This window comes from Oreochromis niloticus, linkage group LG4 (assembly GCF_001858045.2).
Source record: "Oreochromis niloticus isolate F11D_XX linkage group LG4, O_niloticus_UMD_NMBU, whole genome shotgun sequence".
NCBI lineage: Eukaryota > Metazoa > Chordata > Actinopteri > Cichliformes > Cichlidae > Oreochromis > Oreochromis niloticus.
In genome coordinates, this window is record NC_031969.2 from 3,967,547 (window position 1) to 3,980,136 (window position 12,590).

The following is a 12,590-nucleotide window of genomic DNA, read 5'->3' on the forward strand; positions in this document are numbered from 1 at the left end:
TTAATACCAATAATATGTCATTTTCAACCTGCCAAAAAGTGATTGCTGCCTATATCTTGTCACTGAAACAATATTTCTGCTTCAAACTTGTTGGGTATCATTCAAAAGGGTTATATGTGACACATTATATCTCAAACAGTCTCTAAGGACTGTTGAATAACTTTTAAAGGACCATTAATACCCATAATATGCCATTTTCGACCTGCCAAAAAGTGATTGTGGACTATAACTTGCCACTGAAATACTATTTCTGCTTCAAACTTGGTGGATGTCATTCAGAAGGGTCATATGTCAAATATTACATCTCAAACAGTCCCTCAGAACTGCTAAATAACCATTAAGGGAACAATAAAACTGACAATATGCAATTTTCAACCTGCCAAAAAGTGATTGTGGTCTCTAACTTGTCACTGAAACAATATTTCTGCTTCAAACTTGCTGGAAGTCATTCAGAAGGGTCATACGTGACATAATATATCTCAAACAGTCCCTTAGAATTGCTAGATAACCTTTAAGAGAACAATAAAACTGATAAAATGACATTTTCAGCCTGCCAAAAAGTGATTGCCGCCTATATCTTGTCACTGAAACAATATTTCTGCTTCAAACTTGACTGATATCATTCAGAAGGATCATATGTGACACATTATATCCCAATCAGTCGCTAAGAAATGCTGAATAACTGTTAAAGAAACAATAATACCCATAATGTGCCATTTTCGACCTGCCAAAAAGTGATTGCCGCCTATATCTTGTTACTGAAACAATATTTCTGCTTCAAACTTGACTGATATCATTCAGAAGGATCATATGTGACACATCATATCCCAAACAGTCTCTAAGAAATGCTGAATAACTTTTAAAGGAACATTAACATTGATTACATGCCATTTTCAGCCTGCCAAAAAGTGACTGCCGCCTATATCTTGTCACTGAAATACTATTTCTGCTTCAAACTTGGTGGATGTCATTCAGAAGTAGGGATGCACCGATACCGATACTGGTATCGGGTATCGGGGCCGATACTGTAAAATGTGTGCGTACTCGTACTCGTAAAAGTTAACCGATACCATGAACCGATACTAATGTAGCCCGGATGGGAATTTGGGAGTAGATACTCATAATTCCCATGGACTTGAACGCCACGGTAACATAAGGTGTTCACAGTTATGTGATGTAACTGTACCCTGAATTTAATTTGCCCTGTAATATGTCACAAGGTAAATACAGGTAATTAGAGCAATCAAACTGTTATGTTAATCATAAAGTATTATTTTATGGTATGTAACTCTGAAGGGAGTTAAAATATTGTTCAGAGTTCTAATTTTCTGGAGGCCCGTGAAGGTAGCATAAAACGGGACCTGTGTATCTGTTGCAATGGAGGAGGAGAAGAGAACGGCATGGAGAGATGCACGAGGTTAGCTGAACCAAAGTGAGAGACTCGGCTAGTTTTACTGAGGTTAACTAGCACAAAAGAGTGTGTAACTAGAAAGCTAACCGTGTGGGAGCAGTGACTTTTTGTTTCAACGGTCGCACCACCGTGGAAAACTGTGTTTCCAGCTACGATTGCCGAGGCTAAAGGCTAGCCCGGACTGCTTGGCTGCACCACGGAGGCAGCCGCTATGGACTGTCGGAGAGCTGGACAGTGACGGGCTAACGTGCTGTAGCAGAGACAGCATCGGGTCCGCAGGGAGTGGATTTAGTGTGGGACTGGTGAACGGCGACCTACCGAGCAACGGAACTGTAAGTCAGACTTTTGTGCTCTTACTGGGGAGAAGAGGATTTTTCTCCATCGTCCAGCGTGAGCAGCAAACAGGCCTGCAACAAGTGTGAATGTGAGTGTGTGTGGGGCCCATGTGTGAATATTGTATGTTTAGTGGAGTTATATAACGTGTTTTGGAGTGTATATTAGTGAGTAACTTACCAAAAGGTGATAACATAGTTGGGTTGTTTAATATAATTTGAAAGGGAATTATTTCATTTATACAGTGTATTTCATTTGGTTAAGGAATTGGAATATCATTTGAGTTTAAAAAAGGGATGTGTTGTACAGTATTTGTCTCTGCCCTTACGTTCAGTAAACGTTTCATTTGTGTTAAAGAGTTGTCTGGGGTCGTTTCTTTACTACTGGTTAAGTTTAACTTGTGTGTGGTAGAAGTATCGGATTTTGTACTCGGTATCGGCAAGTACTCAGATCCAAGTATCGGTATTGTATCGGTTTGAAAAAATTGGTATCGTTGCATCCCTATTCAGAAGGGTCATATGTCAAATATTACATCTCAAACAGTCCCTCAGAACTGCTAAATAACCATTAAGGGAACAATAAAACTGACAATATGCAATTTTCAACCTGCCAAAAAGTGATTGTGGTCTCTATCTTGTCACTGAAATACTATTTTTGCTTCAAACTTGCTGCATGTCATTCTGAAGGGTCATATGTGACATATTAGATCTGAAATAGCCCCTTAGAACTGCTGAATAACTTTTTAAAGGAACAATAATACCTATAATATGCCATTTTCGACCTGCCAAAAAGTGATTGCCACCTATAACTTGTCACTGAAAAAATGTTTCTGCTTCAAATTTGTTGGATATCATCCAGAAGGGTTACATGTGACACATTATATCCCAAACACTCTCCAAGAACTGCTGAATAACTTTTAAAAGAACATTAATACCGATAATATGTCATTTTCAACCTGTGCATAAAAGGTCAAATTTCAAAAATGTTGTAATTCAAAAATAATACAAAAAAAGGATAATGGCCAAATGGAAACAGGTGGGAGGAGATCTGCTTAAACACATTAGGAACACCAAGTAATACAAAAGAGAAAACAAACCGTAATAAACAAACAAATAAACAACCAATAAGTATTATAGGAGACAACGATACAAAACAAGAAACATTTCAAATCCCTAGAAAAATTGACAGCGACCCTAACTTTCTGACCAGCATGCTTCACAAACAAATAGGGGTTTTTTGCTCTTGCGGGGCTTCTTGGCACAGCTCCTGTGGTACCACCGTGGGTAAATGTCAATCACGATGTCATAATTCACTGGACTTTGTGGACATTCATGGTTATCCTTCATGCACAATGCACCTTCTATGTTTATGGACGTGCAGGTATACTGTATATGTATGTATATTTAGTGTGTACATATGTGTGTTCATGTACATATCTATACGTATAGATATGTATTACTTCATAAGAACAGTAGTGGTAGAATGTTAAGTTATGTTTTTGAAATGTTTCTTGTTTTGTATCGTTGTCTCCTATAATACTTATTGGTTGTTTATTTGTTTGTTTATTACGGTTTGTTTTCTCTTTTGTATTACTTGGTGTTCCTAATGTGTTTAAGCAGCTCTCCTCCCACCTGTTTCCATTTGGCCATTATCCTTTTTTTGTATTATTTTTGAATTACAACATTTTTGAAATTTGACCTTTTATGCACAGGTTGAAAATGACATATTATCGGTATTAATGTTCTTTTAAAAGTTATTCAGCAGTTCTAAGGGGCTATTTCAGATCTAATATGTCACATATGACCCTTCAGAATGACATGCAGCAAGTTTGAAGCAAAAATAGTATTTCAGTGACAAGATATAGGCGGCAGTCACTTTTTGGCAGGTTGAAAATTGCATATTGTCAGTTTTATTGTTCCCTTAATGGTTATTTAGCAGTTCTGAGGGACTGTTTGAGATGTAATATTTGACATATGACCCTTCTGAATGACATCCACCAAGTTTGAAGCAGAAATAGTATTTCAGTGACAAGATATAGGCGGCAGTCACTTTTTGGCAGGCTGAAAATGGCATGTAATCAATGTTAATGTTCCTTTAAAAGTTATTCAGCATTTCTTAGAGACTGTTTGGGATATGATGTGTCACATATGATCCTTCTGAATGATATCAGTCAAGTTTGAAGCAGAAATATTGTTTCAGTGACAAGATATAGGCGGCAATCACTTTTTGGCAGGCTGAAAATGTCATTTTATCAGTTTTATTGTTCTCTTAAAGGTTATCTAGCAATTCTAAGGGACTGTTTGAGATATAATATGTCACGTATGACCCTTCTGAATGACTTCCAGCAAGTTTGAAGCAGAAATAGTATTTCAGTGGCAAGTTATAGTCCACAATCACTTTTTGGCAGGTCGAAAATGGCATATTATGGGTATTAATGGTCCTTTAAAAGTTATTCAACAGTCCTTAGTAGGGCTGGGCGATATATCAAAAATTTATCGTTACCGAAATTTATGACTCTCATCGACGTCATTTTGCCCATGTCGGTAAATTCGGTATTTAAAAAAAAAAAGAAAAGGCATGTGCAGGTTGGCGATGTTCATGTCCCTTTAAGACGCTGTGCTACGTTACAGACTTGACAGGGTGGAGTCACATGACTCTACTACCTGTCAGTGTTGCCAACTTAGCGACATTGTCGCTATATTTAGCGAGTTTTCAGACCCCTTACCGACTTTTTTTCTAAAAAGCGACTAGCGACAAATCTGGCGACTTTTTCTGGTATTATTGGAGATTTATTTATGACGACTTTTTGACGTGAAAGTGGGTATCGCTTTTACTCTCAACAAGCAGCGGGTGCTGCCGTGGGCACCTCGCCCGTACCAAAGCGCTCACAGGCGGAGGATAGTCCTCCCCCAGCTGCTATCAGGGCAGGAGATGTTCACACCTATGCGTCCGAACTGCAAATGAATCGCGCATGAGCGAAGCCGCTGCTCCCGCACTGACTGTAACGCAGTCAGTTCTTCTTTTACTGTTATGCTGTTTTGTGGATCACGAGGTTTAAAACTACTTATAAACACACACACAAAGTAACTCCACCAGAGTGCCTATTTCGGGTCTTTTTTGCCGGTCCAAGACCGGATAAAGGAGCAGGGTTGGAATTCTGACTTTAAAAAAAACAATAATTGCTAAAATAAATTTAATTTGTAGTTCTAAATAAATTCTAAATGCATTTAGGACGTTTTTTACTCACTTTATGTCTCTTCCACAATGTTATTTCTCTCTCCAACAACGTAGGTTACAATTATATTAGCATGACCAATTATGCAAATTAGGCGATGATGTCATTTAGCGACTTCTGGCGACTTTTAGGACAGCCAATAGCGATTTTCCTTACTGAGGAGTTGGCAACACTGCTACCTGTAACAAGACGAGACACGGGTGAACAAATGGAGGACGATTTAAATGTTGAAGCAGCAGCGACGGAGGTAGAGCTGGTGGAGGAGGAAGAGGAGACGCTTGTTAACAAAAAAAATGTATCATCAATCGTTTGGCAACATTTTGGATTCAACAAGGATGATATTGATCAAAAAATTGTTAAATGTAAACTCTGCAAAAAGACTGTTGCGTCAAGTCAAGGTAACACAACCAACCTCTTCCACCACCTGCAGCACAACCATGTGATTCGTTTGTTTCAACGTTTGTTTTTTTGGCACTTGGGGTGGTTATCGTCCATTTATCGTTATCGAGGTTAACTGCTCAATTTATCGTGATATTGATTTTAGGCCATATCGCCCAGCCCTAGTCCTTAGAGACTGTTTGAGATATAATGTGTCACATATAACCCTTTTGAATGATACCCAACAAGTTTGAAGCAGAAATATTGTTTCAGTGACAAGATATAGGCAGCAATCACTTTTTGGCAGGTTGAAAATGACATATTATTGGTATTAATGTTATTTTAAAAGTTTTTCAGCATTTCTAATGGACTGTTTGAGATATAATATGTCACATAGGACCCTTCTGAATGACATCCACCAAGTTTGAAGCAGAAATAGTATTTCAGTGACAAGTTATAGACCACAATCACTTTTTGGCCGGTTGGAAATTGCATATTGTCAGTTTTATTGTTCCTGTACAAGTTATTCAGCAGTTCTAATGGACTGTTTGAGATATAATATGTCACATGTAACCCTTCTGGAATATATCCAACAAGTTTGAAACCGAAATATTGTTTCAGTGACAAGTTATAGGCCACAATCACTTTTTGGTAGCGCTAAAATGCCATGTTCTCAGTCGTTATTCTGAACAAACAAGAAAGAGTCATGGTGATACTGGCACAATAGGTCTTTATTTTTTTTAACTACTATTCGACAGTCTTATAACAAATATGAACAACGAGAGTAGACATACTAAACCTGTAGGCATTAATTATTCCATCGTGATGTGTGTAGTCATTCATGACTGCGCTACACACTGAAAGCAATCTTCTGGTAAGCGTCATAATTCGGTTACAAGAAACGTTAAAGTTCCATAAATGCATACCTTTGCCTAATAATAAAGGCATAAATGTGTTTGGGTTTTTTTTCCCCCCCCACGTTATATCAGTTGCACGGAAGTAGCTGGCAACGCAAGTAATCCGGGCGCTGCAGCTTTAAGCAGCTGCGCGCGCTCCCGCGGACGGCAATCAGTTTCTGGCAGACAATCATTTTTGGGCACAACACCTGTCCGGAGTCATTTTGTTCTATCAATAATGTGAAAGAAAACTGTTAGCTGGTTTCAGTTAAAGTTATAGGAAATAGACCAGCCAGTACATGTTATGCTGTCTATTGTTTACTGGTCATTTTCTCTGTGTGCTAAGGGCTGATTAATACAGGGCCATTACACGTAATGCTACAGAAGTAAGGCAGGCCAGTTATTGCAATGGAAGCCGTCAGGAACACTGAACTGTTTTGCTGTGTTTCAGCGCAATAAAGCTTCATGTGCACCTGGATGAACCTTGTCTTCCTTCAGTGTGTAACATAACCCTTTTATATCTGTATCTGCTTGCGGGTAAAAAGCATCACGGACATTAAAAAATGTCTGTTTCAAGAGACAAATCAAATTTGTAACAAATCAAAACATCATAGTTGTCTAAAAATACCATAATTGACCAAAATGTGATTAGAATGTACGGAGTCATAAAGATACTCACAGAACAGGTCGTTTCTTTATTTTATATAATCCCTTCATACATTCATTTCACTAAAGTTTATTTATTAATGTAAGTAAAGATTTTGGACATAAAAAAAACAAAACAAAAAGCAGTGGGTCATTTTTGGCACAACATTGGTTTTTTTTTACGTTAACTGACTAGATTTGTTTACATGTTCCACGTTACATCCGCATATTTGTAGTTTTCTGGGAGTCGTGTCCTCTGCCTGTCAGTGCATCATACGAAGCTGAGGCACAAAATAATGCAACAGTGTTTTGTTGTTGATACTAAGTTAAGCAGGCAGCTCATGTTAAACTGTGACTGTCACCAGTTAGTGCGTGTGATAACAACCTTCTTTTTCTATAACTCTGGCCAAATCGTGTGATATACTGACAGGCGGAGCGACTTGTCGCAGACAACAGTTAACTTGGAACACCGGTCCACGCGTCTACCAGTCAGCATACGTCACCCACTCCCAGCCAATAGTTTGGATTTTGGAAGCCTGTAAGCCGTGGAGGAAGACCTGTGGAGAGGGATTTGCCTCAAAAGTGTTACTGACCTACAGGCGTGAACTAAGATTTACAAATGTGTACAGTTATGGGTGTGTTACCTTTGAGGACTCACAAATGTGTGCTCCAATCCACAAATGCAAAACAATTTCCACATGTAAAAGCATTTTACAAATGCGAAATCTGATCATGAACTCTTTCAAAAGGCTTCCTGTTCACACCAATGACTAAAAATATTTGTGACTTTGGCTCATTTACAGAACCATGTGCAAACTCACCTGATAAACACAGATCACGTCGCATGCCCACGTGGGGTTTCCAGACAAATTTCATGCTTAGCCCAAATTCACAAATATTAGATTTGTTCAAGTCCCAAATGGAAAACTGGGACATCTGGGCTTCCTTTGTATTCTTTGTATTTTTTTTTTTTTTCAAATTAAACGATAGTTTCTTCTTCTAAATAAACAGAAAAGCTCACCATCCCTATAAAACATAGATTTACCAGTTACAGTCACTATACAGTAGTTTATAATACAGCAGGTAAAATAAGTATTGCAGGCGCCACCAGTTTTCTAAGTAAATATATTTCTACAGGTGCTAGTGACATGAAAATTCTCATCAGATGTCGGTAACAAGCCATCCAATCCGCACATGCAAAGAAATCAAACCATAGATGTCCATAAACTATGTGTGGGTGTGTGTTTTTGTGTTACACAGTAGGTGCATTCCAGTTATCAATTTTGCTCAGGAAGATCTGGAATTATCTGTGTGGCATTTCTCCAAACTAATGCTTCCTTTAGCATTGGACACACTGGGCCATCCTCTCTGCTGTATTTTCTGTTTTGTGCCATAACCTGCTGATATATTTAGAGTTTGTTAAATGCAAAGCTGAACTCTAAACGTAACACTAGTGGAACAAAAATGACTTCTCGTTGAGTTGCTGCTGCATGCAGAATGCGGAACTATATAAGCTCAAGATTATTAACTGATAAAAATGTGCTAAAGATTCTGTATAGTCAGTGTTCATTAGTTATGTCTTTTTTGTATTGCAGTTTGAGAAGTATCAAAAATTACTTTTTGGTACACATCAGCTGGGATAAGTGATGGATGGGGAAATTTTGTACTGCAGACAGGAATTACACCGCAGGTAAATCTAAGAATTTTTATATGTTATGGGACAGATTTAAGTGAGGGAAATTATTGTGATGTAGCAATCACACAGTGATCTACTAACAATGCACTTTTGAAATTTTTGTAAATAAATTAGAGTTCACTCAGTAAAATGCAACATTTTGCAAAGAGCAGTGCAAATAAATGGCTCAATAATCCAAAAGAGGGAGCGTGAGCGAGAGTACTGCAGGCCTACTAACCAGCTCAGTGTAAGCGCAGCTTTCACACAAGTGATCTCTCTGAAAACAGCAAGACAATTCAGATAAAAGAGGAGGATGAATGAAAATTAATATGCTTTTGACATAAGAAATAACTCTTCTGATAGAAATCGCTGCGCTCTGTGCAAAGGGTTTTGAGGATTAGGATTTAGGTGCAGTGCAGGACTGATCCAGGGGAGAGCTGCATCAACTGTTCCACCATAAACCTGAGATCTGTGTGGAATAGCTGATCTGTATGATGATCAGAAGAACACAAACATTATTTACCGTCAGATCAGCCATCCCAGTTATTATGTTACTGTGCTATGTGCATATATGTGCACATCGCTTTTTATTTTTAATAGCACAGTGCAACAATCAGGCAACACACACAGTAGAACCTTTTTTATCTTACAGATTCAGCAGAGAGGTCACTTGCTGTGTGCACTGAGAAAAAGCTCATTTCAGTTCATTTCTGCATTATTTCATGAAAAATGTGTTATTACACACTCGATTAAACACTCTTCCTGATAACATCTCCCCTTCCTTTCATTCGAAATTCAGCTGGTCTGCGCCTGAATCCGTTCCAACCCTGTGACATCATCATCATCATCATCATCATCAATCATTTTCTGTGTCACACTGTGAGACTTATAGGGGACTAATGGGGGACATTGGTGTGTTAGTCAAGTTCCCCAAAGTAGCATTCTTATTTATGCAGGTTAGGTTCACAGTCTGTTACCATGGTAACTGATTCAATGTTCAAAGTAAATCCTTTTGAAACCGAAAACATGAGTTTTCTATCATTTTAGGGTTAGCAAACTCAGAGTTGTTAGCTAAACCTGCTTTCTGGAGTGGGACCTTGGAGCAGTTGGTCTACTTGGGCCCCTGAATGGGCTTCATGTGCTGCCTTATGCTTAGTGTAATAAGAACACTAGCAAAAAACAAAACTAAAGAAAAGTTAAGGGTAAGGAGAGTGCAGTGGTCTTTGGCCGCCTTTGTTCTGTTTTCATGGCTCCTAAAAAGCTTATTCAACTTCAGTGTCAGAATTGAACCTTTTTTTTTTATTTGTGCAGACTATCCTTCAGTTGTGATGACAACCAATCATCAACCTGACCTGTTAAGCCAACTGAATCATGAAGCCTTTGAACTTAAATGTTGAGATCAACTCTGTCAAAGGCAGCAGTGAGTTCTAGTAGAGCAAAAACTCTCCGTGAATCTTCTTTAAGTCACTCATAACTTTATTATCAACTTGTTCTGTGCTATGATTGGTACCTGATAAGAAATACTGAGAGTTACAAGATATTTATTCAGTTGTTCATAAATAATTTTTAAGTTATTTAGCTGAGAAAAGCTAGATTAGAAATAGCTTTATGTTTATTAATTACCAATAGATCTGATTTATTTATTTATTTAGTTATTTATTTATCTCCTAGTGACTTGAGGTATACAATTCATTCCAGTGATAATCCCTGTTACTCTGATCAATGTTGTTGCTGTATCTTCAGGTCACCTCATTTTATGAATCAGCAGCAAAATGTAAAACTTTTATTCAATAAGGTTTCAACTGCAGAAAATGTTATGAGAGGTGGGGGACACCCTGGACCTCTCACCAGTCTATCACAGAGACACAGAAAACTATCCACATCTGCACCTGATATAGAATCATTAGTTTCCCAAACCCAATGTATGTTTTTAGACAGTGGGGATGATGGAGCACTCAGTGAGCACACATGCAAACTCCACCAGCTAGCTGAAGGATTCAAACCCAGGACCTTCTTCATGTGAGACAACAATGCTGACCACGGCACTACTGTGCTGTTAAATGTTGTTGTTTTAACAAATAAGGTTCAATACGTTAATTATTGTAGACTGTAATTACTAGTGGGCAAGGCTTTATTACTTTTCAATAGATAGAGGTTAACTGTTTTCTCATACTGGCAGTAGTATATATATGTGCTATATAAATAAAACTGAATTGAATTGAATAGTAATGCAAGCTAAGCAGCATATGCATGAGTATCCTGGATATGTTTTTTCATATTGTTTATGCACCCAGCTGTATGCTCTGTGCACATTTTCATTTATCAGACATTAATCAACAACCAGTGAACTGAGCACATATTAAAGTCTGTCTTGTCTCAGGTTAGAGGGCCTCACCACTGCAATCTGAGCTCATTGCTAACATTTCCACACTGTGTGTATGTGAGAATTGTTTGCGAACATTACAAGGAACTTGTGTCATTTGTATTTGTGACTTTCTAAGAATCAGATTGTGAAACGGCATTCATGCCATTGGTTCAAACAGGGAGCAAGCTTGAATGTGATTGGTTGAAAACAGCTGGCTCATCATGGTATTTACCACATCCTCTTGGAACAGTTTGCTAATACAAAACACCAGCAGTTTATCTTGATGTTTGTTATTCTTGATGTCTGTGAAATGTGTTTTATGCAGCTCAGCATTTTGTCAGCAAATAGCTCCATAAACAGATTTAAATTAATCTGATGGTAATTTTAGGCATTATGCTTTGGATGGATTGGATTGCCTGTTTATGGTGAACGGAAGAGATCTGGACTGAAGTCCAAGTCATCACCAGACAGAAGAAAAGACAAGTTCACAAGAACAAAGAGAAGAAGAATGCATATAGAACAATACTCATACTCTTGAAGCATTTTTGTTGCTCGTACTGAGCAGGACTGTGTTCTGCTTTCAGTGTGATGTGGAAGAATAAATCTTTTGAGTCCTGTGTATTTTTTAAAGATGTTTACTTAAACCTAGAAAAAAAAATGTTACAAATATAATGGATAAATGGGAGCATTTTATTTCACTTGTGTTTGGTCACAAACTGTGGCTTCACAGACCCTCTCTCCTTTGCCTGCTCTATACTTTACAACACCACTGAGTAAAGAAAAAAAAAAGGTGCTTTTCCACCATATTGTCAGAGAAGTGTCAGCCTAAGGTTACACATTTTCTTTTTTTAACATAATATTACTATCCATCTTCACCTTCTCTGTGACCGTCTACACTCACACAGGCCGCCTTGGGCTTTTTGTAATTGTCATTTGGGCCCACTTTCTCATATAATCATGGTCACCAGGACTCAGAGTTATCTTCATCCACCTCTGCAGCTCTACCTTTGAATTCTTCATTAGCGTCCACTACAATCACATAGTTTTCCTTATCAGCATATGCGTACATGTAATCATGCATGACTTGGAGAGCCACTGAAGCACAAATAAGGACAAACAAAATGGACATTCAATTCAATGTTTTTTATATAGCACCAAATCACAACAACAGTCGCCTCAAGGCGCTTTGTGCATGTAGTCAAATATTAATTATTTATAATTGTGTGTCCTGTGAGCACACACTTTGACTTTGGATGAGGACTACAGGCTGCTTGGTCGCTCGTGATCTTCTGCACAGCAGCCACACCACTAATGGCAGTAGCAGGATTCCAACAGATACCGAAGACAGCAGCATCATCAAAGACACTAGGAAGAGAAATTTTGATCAGTTTCATCAAAACTACTTCTCCTTTATGTTTCAGTCTAGTGCATGTAGTTTTCACCCACATCTTATGTCATTCACACCAGTCTAGTTTCAAGAGTTTGGCTACAGAACACTGTGCCCACTGTGAAAGGGCACTGTGCTCAGCAGGAACAGATACAGTCAACAGTTCTCATGACAGTATCTAAATGTTGGACATAACCAATGTGACACCACACAGCGGTTAGTGAAGTCCTGTGGTGAAGTCTTGAGCTCAGCATTTTTGGCCTCT

The 12,590-nt window shown here is 38.3% G+C and overlaps 1 long non-coding RNA gene across 3 annotated transcripts; it reads left to right on the forward strand.

Moving 5' to 3' along the window:
- Window positions 1-1,687: 1,687 nt before the first annotated feature.
- On the forward strand, window positions 1,688-11,551 carry LOC106098328 (uncharacterized). 3 transcript variants are annotated; one of them, XR_002062007.2, is made up of 4 exons: window positions 1,688-1,743; window positions 8,494-8,588; window positions 9,373-9,775; window positions 9,885-11,551. It is a non-coding gene; the product is annotated as an uncharacterized LOC106098328 (long non-coding RNA). The 3 variants fall into 3 exon arrangements; XR_002062006.2 differs by having other exon boundaries at window positions 9,373-11,551; XR_002062008.1 differs by lacking the exon at window positions 1,688-1,743 and adding an exon at window positions 1,802-1,835 and having other exon boundaries at window positions 9,373-11,551.
- Window positions 11,552-12,590: the final 1,039 nt, after the last annotated feature.